The 11270-nt window shown below is 43.0% G+C and overlaps 1 pseudogene; it reads right to left on the bottom strand.

Moving 5' to 3' along the window:
* Nucleotides 1-314: 314 nt before the first annotated feature.
* On the bottom strand, nt 315-5883 carry LOC101611772 (annotated as a pseudogene).
* Nucleotides 5884-11270: the final 5387 nt, after the last annotated feature.

The following is an 11270-nucleotide window of genomic DNA, read 5'->3' as shown; positions in this document are numbered from 1 at the left end:
ATAGAGGCAAAGGACTAGAACTACCAGCCACTCAGAGGCAGCTTTGTCAACTAGGCAAAAACAATAACAACAAAAAAACCCAAAAAAACAGCACTGACTACACTGTTAGGAACTTTGAAATGGAAATAAATAAAAGAAGAAAAGAAAAAAGGGAGTGGTCACTCCCTTTATTTTCTGTTTAAAATCACACAGAAAACAAATGTCAAATCTGTGGTGCACTAATATCTTCGAGACACATCATGTGCCCATGAGAAGGACTAACAACTACACTGTGTTCACAGCAATACAAACACACTTGAGAGAGTGTGAGCAGGTCACACTGCCTTCCCGAGGAGCTCCGGAAGAACCCCTTGATAATTATTGGCACTAAAGAAAGTTATGCATTCTTCACCAAGTATTCTGGAAGTCAGGGAGATGATTAAGTAACAACCCAAGGCTCTTGTTATCCTGAGGTGTATAGGCCAACACTTGCCCCACTTTGCACAAATGATCCTTGTAGATGTGACCTTCCCTGGGTCATCAGGGTGATGGGTGAGAATTTCAGTGTATTGTGGTCTCTCGATTTGTAGAGTATCTGAGTGCTCAACATAACATTGAACTGCACTCTTTTTTTTTTTTTTTTTTACTTCTATTTATTTATTTGCAAGTAAAGAGAGAGATGGGGGGGCATGAAGAATGGGCATTCTAAGGAATCTGGTTGCTACAGATGAACTCCAGATGTATGCACTACTTTGTGTATCTGGCTTTATGTGGGTACTGGGGAATCGAACACTGGTCACTAGGTTTTGTAAGCAAGCGCCTTAACCGCTGAGCCATCTCTCCAGCCCTGAAGTGCTCTTTTATCTGTGCCACAACTTCATTAGCAGCAAGCTCTTTGCTATCTGTGTTTCCTCCAGAGATTTCTTCTGATTTGCAGGAGCATGCAGAATGGAGTCCATACTCTTCCTCCTGGGGAAGATAAAGACCCTGTTTCTCTGGTAATCAGTGCCCAGCACCAACCAGCCCTGGCTGCAACTCTTCAGGAATCTTGACGGTAACCTTAGCTCTGTGGACGTTTTCTTCATTTTCTACAGGAAGAGCGACATGGAGTCCTCTGGTCCTGCCAGAATCTCCATTCCCAGGTGGTTGATTCTTAATCTTTACTGTTTTCACTTCAACATTTTTCTGTGGCAGACCAGAGGTCATCTTCCCTGGAACGGCAGCTCTCATCTTCCCCTCTGTGGACCGCTCCTGGTTGGCCTGTTGAAGTTTTCTCTTTTTCTGAAGATGGTGTCTACATGTTTGACTATTCTGTTCTCTGGAACTCATTGATCCCAGTTTTTATTCTAGCTGCTGTACTATATAAAGTCTTTTACTTGTTTGTCCTTTATGGCAACCTGTACCTAAAAGCACAGTACCCGTCAGCCCTCCTGGGCAAGCTTCAGGTAAGTGACTCACCACCTTCTCCTTTTCTTACCCCCTCCCCACCACTCCCTGCCCTCTATCCCATTCAACAGGCAGCCCTACATCCTGGACCCAATTTCTATTTTAAGTATTTAAATCCATGATTATAATAGGATAATGCTCTAAAGAAAACTGACATGTGTCCATGATGGAGAATGACAAGGGAGAAGCAAGTTATGTAAGGCAGAAGAAAAATAGTTTAGTAAGGAATTTAGTTTAACTGAGACCTAATGAATAAAGAAAATGTTCCAGAGAACAAAAGGAAGAGCAAGGAGCCCCACTTCAGAACATCCTGAAATAAGCTGACTATACTTCCTGCCTTACCTGCTATGTTTATCTTGAACTCACTCCAGACATTTTCATTTCTACCCACCCATTAAATTTATGGCATCAGGATTAAAGAGATGGCTAGGGTCCTAGGTTCGACTCCCCAGAACTCAGGTAAAACAGATACACGTGGCATCACATGCATGTGGGGTTCGTTTGCAGTGGCTAGGATCCCTGGCCGGTCCATTCCCTCTCTCTCTCTAATAAATAAATAATATACTTAGTTAATTTAATTTAACTAAAAAACACACACACATACAGACTTATAGTATCAATAAGGTCACCATCAACCCTCCAATTGCCAAATCTAATGGCTAATTTCCTGCTCTTGTGTCTCTTGATCTCCAACATATCATGACTAACTGAACACCCCACTTTCTTGAGAGGCTTCTAAAAGACCATTTTCTGGGCTAGAGAGGAGGTGGTTCAATGCTTAAAGGCATTTGCTTGCAAAGTCTTGTGGCCTAGGTTTGATTCCTCAGCATGTAAACCAGATGCACAAAGTGGTGCATACATCTGGAGTTCGTTTGCAGTGACAACACGCCTGGTGCCCTCTTTTCTCTTCTCTTCTCTTCTCTTCTCTTCTCTTCTCTTCTCTCCTCTCCTCTCCTCTCCTCTCCTCTCCTCTCCTGTCCTTTCTTCTTTCTCTTTCTCTCTCTCTCTCTATCATTTTGCCTATAAATAAATACACAACTATTTTAAAGATAAAGAATATAATTTTCTGTCTTCACCCACTATAATGTAATGTGCGCCAAGAAAATAAGAGCTTGGATTATTTAATAACATATTTCTAGTACAACCTCACAGAAAGGGCAAAACAGTTCACATCATGGTGGCCAGGAAGCACCCAACATGTGCTTGTGTTGGGTGGCTTTCTCCTTTTCCTCTTATTCCATCCAGGCACCCAACCTATAGACAGTAACACTAGTGTTCAAGTGAGGTCTTCCCCTCTTAACCTTCTGTGAAAATGGCCTCACAGACACATCCGGAGATGCACTTTGCTAATCTCCTTGGTGCCTTCACTCAAACCAAGTTCATAATCAAGGTTAACTATCCCACAAAGCCCAGAAAGAAGCAGCTCATAGAGTGGGAAAGGGAATCTAAATAAATTGTTGTGGAAGGTAATTAAATAAGTTCCCAAGGAAGGGGATCCTTGGCAATCTAAATGCTACTGGGGGCTGATTTTGTATTTGGTAGCGAGTTTTGGTTGTAGGTTTGCTGGAATGTTATCATCAAAAACAGGGCGAATTAGATTGGAGAGAAAATAGAAATCAATGAGGGCATTTTGAGCAAGCAGTTTTGAAGAGGGTTGCTTTGGAGATCACGAACAAGACAATGGCTAGAGGTGAATATAAGGGCAAAGAGCGTCTCCTTTTGTTATTTTTTTTTAATCTTTAATTGAGAATTTTCCTACATGAACATACTGTAATTGGATCATAATCCTTTCTCTTTACCGTTTTGTGTCCTCCTCCTTCACTTCATGCCACTGAACCTCTGCTTTCCTGCTAGTCCCATCTCCATTTTTATTTCTTTCCCTTTCTTTCTTGTTTCTTTCTCTCCCTCCTCCCCCTTTCTTACTCTTTCTTTGTTTCTCCCTCCCCTTTCTTTCTTTCTTTCTTCCTTCCTTCCTTCCTTCCTTCCTTCCTTCCTTCCTTTCTTTCCTTCTTTCTTTCTTTCTTTCTTTCTTTCTTTCTTTCTTTCTTTCTTTCTTTCTTTCTTTCTTTCTTTCTTTCCTCTCTCCCCTCCCTTCCTTTCTTGCTTTCTTTCCTTCTTTCTGCCTTCCTCCATCATCCATATCTTGGGAGGATCTGGTAGAAAAATGAAGTCTGAATTACAGAATGGAAAGGCAACACTTGCTGGAGACGTTCTTGAACGCAGAAGCCCTGGGTTACACAAGTAAAAGAAGTGGTGGGAGGGCTTTGCAGACCTCAGACACAATTCCCACAGCAACACGAAAAGATACTAGCAGAAAATATAGGTAGATTGGTAGGCTTGGTGAGGAAAGATTCATACTGTTTGTATGCCTGTGATGGACCTCCATTGTGAGAGTAATCTGAAAACAGTGAGGAGTCCCCGGGCTGTCAATGGATTGCTTCTGCACTCATTTGCTGGGACAAGCCCCATTAGTCCATGGCTTCAGATACATGACTCATTTTCACAAGTTTTTCTCCTATCCCAACTTGGCTTCAAATTCTAGACCTACACCCAACTCTGTGATACTTGAACTGAATATCTAATAAGCATCTCAAACTTAAGATGTCTTAAGGCAGCTTAATGTGTCTAGAAATGACAATAGATTTCTCACCCACCTTCTAGATTCAGCTGCTTACAATTAACCATGTACGTATAACATCATGTACAAAGTACGATGAGCCAAAAATGTTCTCATCACCTTCAAAACTTCCTTTTCTTGTCAGTTCAATAATCAAGCCACGCACAAGACTAGCAGTGACTTTGAAATATATCTGAAACTTCATTTTTTTTGTTTTTTGTTTTTTGTTTTTTTTTTTGTTTTTCGAGGTAGGGTCTCAGTCTAGCCCAGGCTGACCTGGAATTCACTATGGAGTCTCAGGGTGGCCTCAAACTCATGGCAATCCTTCTACCTCTGCCTCCCGAGTGCTGGGATTAAAGGCATGCACCACCACGCCCGGCAGAAACCTCAATATTTCTCAGGAGTTTCCCAATAAGACATTGGTATATTAGGAGCAGCTGGAACTTCTTATGTGACATGCAATAATAGTGGTTTTGTGGCCTCACTGCTTGCACCCTCACTCCCCCTTAGTGAAACTTCCAAGAAGCTACAATACACTTAGATGAAGCAGACACCCTCGCATTTCTGCCCTGACAACATTGCCTATCATCTACTGTTCTACCAGCAAAAGATGTCTGAGGGGGGTGCTGGGCATAGGGATTAGTTAAGGACCCTGTCCTAAGTGACATTTGGTTGAACTGAAGTAAGGTGGAAGGAATGAAGACACACTAAGAAGATTCCAATCCTTTGCCTTTCAAAGTTGTCTACGCAGTTTGATCACACTTTTATCATTTGCTCCAGGTGGATATACCATAATGAAAACATCTGTGTCTTGAGGAATGACAGAATGTTAGAGGAGCAGGTACAAGGTTTACTAAACTTAATACTTTGGTCCTATAATGTGGAAATTACACCCAGAAAGGTCAGGAGTCCCATTCAGTTATTTGGTCTATTCATGGAAAAGTCAAGACTAGACACTGGCTTTTCTTTTTTATTTCCCCCCTCAGTCATGTGATCTTTTCATCTCCTCATTAGGTGCACTGCAGAACAGCCCTGGAAAAATATCAAGGTATTTTCAATGCCTTAAGAACTCTGAAGCTATTAATTGTTTTAAAAATAATTGATCATGTAATTACAGAAGTTCATTTGGTTTGGTGCATGATCTTCATTGTAGTTTGGACTGTGCAGAGACGTCCCAAACAGGTACATCAGATTTTCTTCTGGATATTTCTGTTCAATAGCTTTGAACTGCTGTTACAGTAGCCAATGAATCATTCCAGAATTATTTCTTTCTCCTGTATGTCTCTCCTGGATAGCTACTCTGTCCTATTTCAGGTAAGACCTTAAAAAATAAGCTAGAAAAAAATGAAAAAAAAATCAGGTAATGAGTAGGCCAGGTAGGCTGAAGCAAGGTAAAGAAAACAGTTTTTTTTTTTTTCTGACCAATTTATACTCATTGTATCACACATTACTAATGCAAATTTTCTCCTTGAAACCACTCAGAAACAATATCTCATCATTAAGTGTCCTAAAAGCTGAGGGCGTTTCCCACCTCTCTGTACAACCACAGCTCCCTTTCCCTCCCCTCAGCAGATCATGTGGGCCTAATTTTTTCACAGAACTCAGGAGTGTTTCATTAATTCACTTAAGTAGGTTGCCTGCTCCTAATGAGCTCACTCATATGAAGGTACCGAGGAGTGTTCCCGTGCTGCCAAAAGGATGTGTGATCCTGACACATGCAGTGAGAAAAATGGGAAACTCACCAGGGCCTGCTGGACCAAGAAGCTGGCAAATGTGTGGGTGGAGGTGACATTGTCTCCTGCAGCAACTCCTTGAGTTTCTACCAAACCTTGACCTTCCATTTCCACCCTGGGGCTGAACAGGACAGAGACCTAGAGAAGGCTAGGTGAAGCCTTCTCCTTGGCTCTCATTCCTCTCCCTGTGCACTTTGACCCTCTGTTAAAGCCTCTGCATGTTTCGTTGAGTATATACATATATGTGTGTGGGTGTGGGTGTGTGCACATGCATACACCATATATATGTGGCACACACCCACACATACACACATAGGTATATGTAGTTGTTCATGAACCTTTGGGTGCCTGTGTGTGGAGGCCGAAGCATTAAATTGGATATCTTCCCATTATTGATTGAGTATCTTCATTTTATTGAGACAGGTTCTCCCACTGAACCCAGAACTCACTGATTCATCTAGTCTGGCTAGCCCACTCACCGTGAGGGTCCATCCATCTCCAACTTCACAGCACTGGTATGAAATGTGTATGCCACCATGACCAGCATTTTGTGGGCTCTGGGGACCTGAACTCAGGTCCTTATGCTACCGCAGCAAGCACTTTACTCACTGAAACATTGCCCCAGCCCTAGTATTTGTATTTTTAAGAAAGCTCTCTAATAACTTGTTCAAAATGAAATCAGATACAGAGAGAAACTACATTTCATCCTCCAAATTCATAAGTTGAAGCTCTAAACACTGGTGATCAAAATGTGGCATGACTTTTAATAATTAATCAAGTGGAGTAACATAGGGTTCTAACTCAATATAACTTGTATCTATATAAGACAGGGAGATCTGGGGCTAGAGAGATGGCAAGGTACTTGCGTGTAGAGTCTGGGTTCAATTCCCCAGTACCTATGTGAAGCCAGATAGACAAAGTGACACATGTGTTTGGAGTTCATTTGCAGCAGCGAGGGGCCCTGGCATGCCCATTTCTCTCATCTTTCTTCTCTCTCTCTCCTTGCAAATAAATATATAAATGGATATATTTTTTTAAAGAAGCAGAGATCTGAACACACACATACATGCACACATGCATGCATGCAGAGTCCTGTGTGAAAATCTGGTCAGTGTTAGCACAAGTCAAGAAGCTACAGGAGTAAGGTTCTGTTGGTAACTTAATCTTCTTGTGCCTTCAGAATGAGTTTAGTCCTTGGGCACCTTGACCTTGGACTTCAGGCCTCCAAAACCATGAAATAATCATTTCTGCAGTCAGTGTGGCTGACCGAGCAATATAGATGCAATTACTGAAGGATGTGCTGATGTCTCAGGGCTAGCTCCATCTCTGTGCACATCCTCCAGATGTGAGCTTGCTGAAATGTAAATGAGATTTCTGAAGCCCCACCCCCATTACACTCCCCCTTGTTTCCCCTACAACCATCTAGTAGGCCTTATTAGCCTTCTTACTGTTCTGGCTTCCTATGAAGGTCTCTGACATGATCCCTTCCTTCCTCACCCTCTCCAACTCTCCAGCGCCCTCAATGTTCTCCATATACTGAACACTCAGATGTTCACATTGCTTTCTCTTTCTCAGTTAAATTGGGTTTCTGCTCAAAAAATATTTCCTTATAAAGATTTCTTTGGTTACCCTATGCAAGAATACTCTCCCCATTTATTTTGCTTTTCTCTCCCTCAATAACACCTATTAGTAGGATCTCACTCTAGCTCAGACTGACCTGGAATTCACTCTGTAGTCTCAGGGTGGCCTTGAACTCATGGTGATCCTCCTACTTCCGCCTTCTGAGGGCTGGGATTAGAAGGCATGTGTCACCAAGCCCAGACTTACCTGTTTAATTTTTAAAAAATATTTATTGAAGAAAGAAGAGCAGATAAAGAGAGAATTCACTGCAAGTCGGCTCCAACTGCATGTACCACCTTTTGCTCCTGGCTTACGTGGGTCCTGGGGAACCAAGACTGGGTTCTTCAGCTTTGCAGGCAGGTACTTTAACCACTAAGCCATCCCTCCAGCCCTTGCCTGTTTATTTCTCCTTGTCATCTATAAACACATAAGCTCAACTACAGGGATTTTTTCAGGCGTGTGTTTGTGTCTTCAAATCCTGGAACTACTGTGTGCCCAGAGGGGAAATCAAAGCATGTCTATTGAGACAATGAATGCATAGATGAAGAAATGATTGATTTCCCAGACATTCTAGAATTTATAGTTTTAAATTTTCACCCTTGCCTTCTAAGGCATACTTACCTGCTGTTTCCACTTTCCTCTGGGAGTGTGTTATTGAGCTCGCTTCATGTATATTGAGCCATTTTCTTTCCCTCTCCCAACACCAAGGCTCAAGAAGGGCATTTTCTAAGTGAGAAAAGTACAGAGTGAACTCTCCTGGCGCCTTCCCTCCATGACCCATGCTTGTATCCCTGTAGAGGCAGGTATTGAATAGGTGTCACTCAGTAAATACAGATTTAAGGAATCTATCAGAGGCTGATTTGTACCAAGAGCTAAAATGTAGGTTCTCCTAAGTTTTTTTTTTTTTTTTTTTTCAAAATAACTCGTATCTTTCTGGCAAGCCTCCAATTTGTCATCGTGGTCTTTCACGTCACCCACCTGTGGTAGGCCTCCGACTGCCCTGGAATCTTAGTATTCGTCCTTGAGCTGGATTCAGTGCCTCTGTGCTAAGGAGGAGAACAGAGCAGAAGTGATGTGATGTCACTTTGGGGAATGTCACAGAAAGAGGAGATTTCATCTTGACTTGCTCCTTCACTCTTCGATGCTGAGTTTTGGAGATCCCAGCTGCCATGTTGTGAAGCAGTCTTGTGGAGATGGTCACACAAGGGAACATGGAGCGGGGGCGGGGGGAGTTGGGAAACATACCACCCTCCGCTGAGCTTTGACGTAACTGTAGCTCCGGCTGACATCTTGATGGAAGACTCATGGGGGACCCTGAGCTGACAATGCCCAGCTAACCTACTACCTGATTGCTGACCCACAGAAACAGATTGACGGCAGGGGTTTGTGGTCCTCACAGCTGCGAAGCTTTGGGGCGATTTGCTATGTAGCAGTCCATAATGGCTACACTACGCTCTCTGGCAGAACATTTGATTCGGGCATGATTTTTTTAAAGCATTTACTAACGTGAAAAGTTAACTCAAGATGTTTCTTCCAAAGGCTAAAAGCACCTTCAAGCCGGGGGAGTTTTTAGCCAGTTCAAAATGATTTAGACTTAGTCCATTAGTCACCGCATTTTTCGCTGAAAGTGGTTTTCTAGGATTGGCTGGACTGTGATTAGAAATGTTCTGCACCTTTCTGGTCTGGAAGACTTGGGAAGGCACCCCAGTGTAAAAGAGTCACTTAATCAGAACTAGAGTTCTTATGATTCAACGATGTCAGCCTTTCATAGACTTTCAGAAGGATCCCATGAGTTGAATGAGGTAACATACAATAAATGCTGGCTTTTTCTCACAGGCACAGGCCAGTGAGAAAAATAAAAGAACACGCACAGTGAGGAAAGGAGCCACACCTGAAATCATCACCGGGAAATAAAAACAAACACAACCGATGTTCCTTTTGTAGAAAGAGGTCATTCGGATCATCAGAAAATCAACAAGTGTTCCCTAGTCACACGTCAGAATTGCTATACGCAGTCAAACTCATGGATACAGGCTGGCAGTATGATAGGCAAGAATCGTGATCTTGCCATGGTTTCACCTGATACAGGATCCCACAGCTCCCTGGGATGTTTCTAAGAGAAAAGCCACTAGAACTGCAGAACATACTAGAAAATTCAAAAGCATCATAGAGGAGTGGAGAGGGGACTTCTTTCACTTGGATCCAGGAAACCTAGCATTTCCCTTTGCCAGTGTTCTTTTTTGTGGTTGCTGTTTTTGTTTTTGAGTTAGGGTCTCCCTCTACTCCAGGCTGACCTGCAATTCACTATATAGTCTCAGGGTAGCCTCAAACTCAGGGCAATAAGATTTCATGACTGTGAGCAAGACTGATCTACATTGAACTTGGGACTGTTCTAAAATTCCTTCATCTTACTCGGGACTCTGAGAGACAGGGCATGAGGTGACTTTGCGAACTTGGCACTGAGAATACTTGCCATCTGCCCGTGTGCCTGTACAATTAATGGGGGTCAAACTGCGTCTAGAACTTCTCAACCTTCCCAATGAAAGTAGAGTCATGCTTCAAAAGGAGTTTGCTTTTCTGTCACTATTTCCCCCAGTCGGGTCTAATCAATGGCACATAATGAGAGAGAGAGAGAGAGAGAGAGAGAGAGAGAGAATCCCTTTCTGATGTCCATTCCCAGCTCTTGTTCATTACTTACAATTAGGTGCCTTCAAAAGTCTTCCAGACCAGAAAGATGCAGAACATTTCTAATCACAGTCCAGCCAATCCTAGAAAACCACTTTCAGTGAAAAATGGAGTGACTAATGGACTAAGTCTAAATGATTTTGAACTGGCTGAAAATTCTATTTTCCTAGTTAAGTTCATGTGGAGCTGTTAAATTCCACTCCTAAGATGGTTTGTGGAGCTGCATATTAATCTTCCTGGACAATGTACCTTTTAGCCTGATGATAATTTGAATGCTGAAAATGAAACCCCAGGCAAGAAACAAAACATCTACTCAGTGATGTTCAGAACAAAGGCAACGAGCATGTAATTTGGCATCTGAGCACATGGTTTGCAGTTCACTGAGTGGACGAGGCCAACAGTTTTTGAATGCCTACTATGTGCCAGGATCCATGCAAGGGGCATTGTGCACATGTTTTGTCCTTCAGCCCTCTCAGAATTCCCTTTTTTACAATGTTTTATTTATTTGGCAGAGAAAGAGGGAGAGAGGGAGATAGAATGGGCGTGCCAGGGGCTCCAGCCATTGCAAACGAACTCTAGATGTGTGCGTCCCCTTGTGTATCTGGCTAATGTAGGTCCTGGGGAATTGAACCTGGGTCCTTTGATTTGTAGGCAAATGCCTTAACCACTAAGCCATCCCTCCAGCCCAGAATTCTCTTTATTGCAGAAGAGGAGTGAACTCAGCAAAGTCAGCCAGCAGAACAAGGGTTTGCACCTGGGTCTGACTGATGCTAAACCTTCCCCCTTTTTGTGACATCTATTCATTTTATTTCCTTCCCACAGAGGCTACTTAAGAGCCCACAAGTTCTCCACAGAAATGTAATAAACAAGCCTGCATTATGTTTAAGGAAGTTGAAATCTGAGGCGCTAAGTATCCACACTTGTCCACCTGTTAAGGGCAGTGGCCATGTTGTGGTCGAGCATGGCAGGATGTGAGCCAGGCGAATTCCACTGTGTGTGTGGCGATCACTGGCGAACCTTCCCCAGTGCCAGCAAGCAGGCGTGGTGACAAGGCTGACTCACTGAAGGCCAGGATGGAATCTGAACCCAGACAGTCTGACTTTCCAGGCCATGCCGTCGTCACATTTCCCTACAGCTTCCCGCGCAAGTGGAAGAAGGCAGAACGTCTAAGGGCCAACTGTAGCCAAACA

The sequence above is a fragment of the Jaculus jaculus genome, chromosome 19 (genome assembly GCF_020740685.1).
Source record: "Jaculus jaculus isolate mJacJac1 chromosome 19, mJacJac1.mat.Y.cur, whole genome shotgun sequence".
NCBI lineage: Eukaryota > Metazoa > Chordata > Mammalia > Rodentia > Dipodidae > Jaculus > Jaculus jaculus.
Note: the sequence above shows the minus strand (reverse complement) of the source record. Positions and strands in the feature narration are given on the sequence as shown.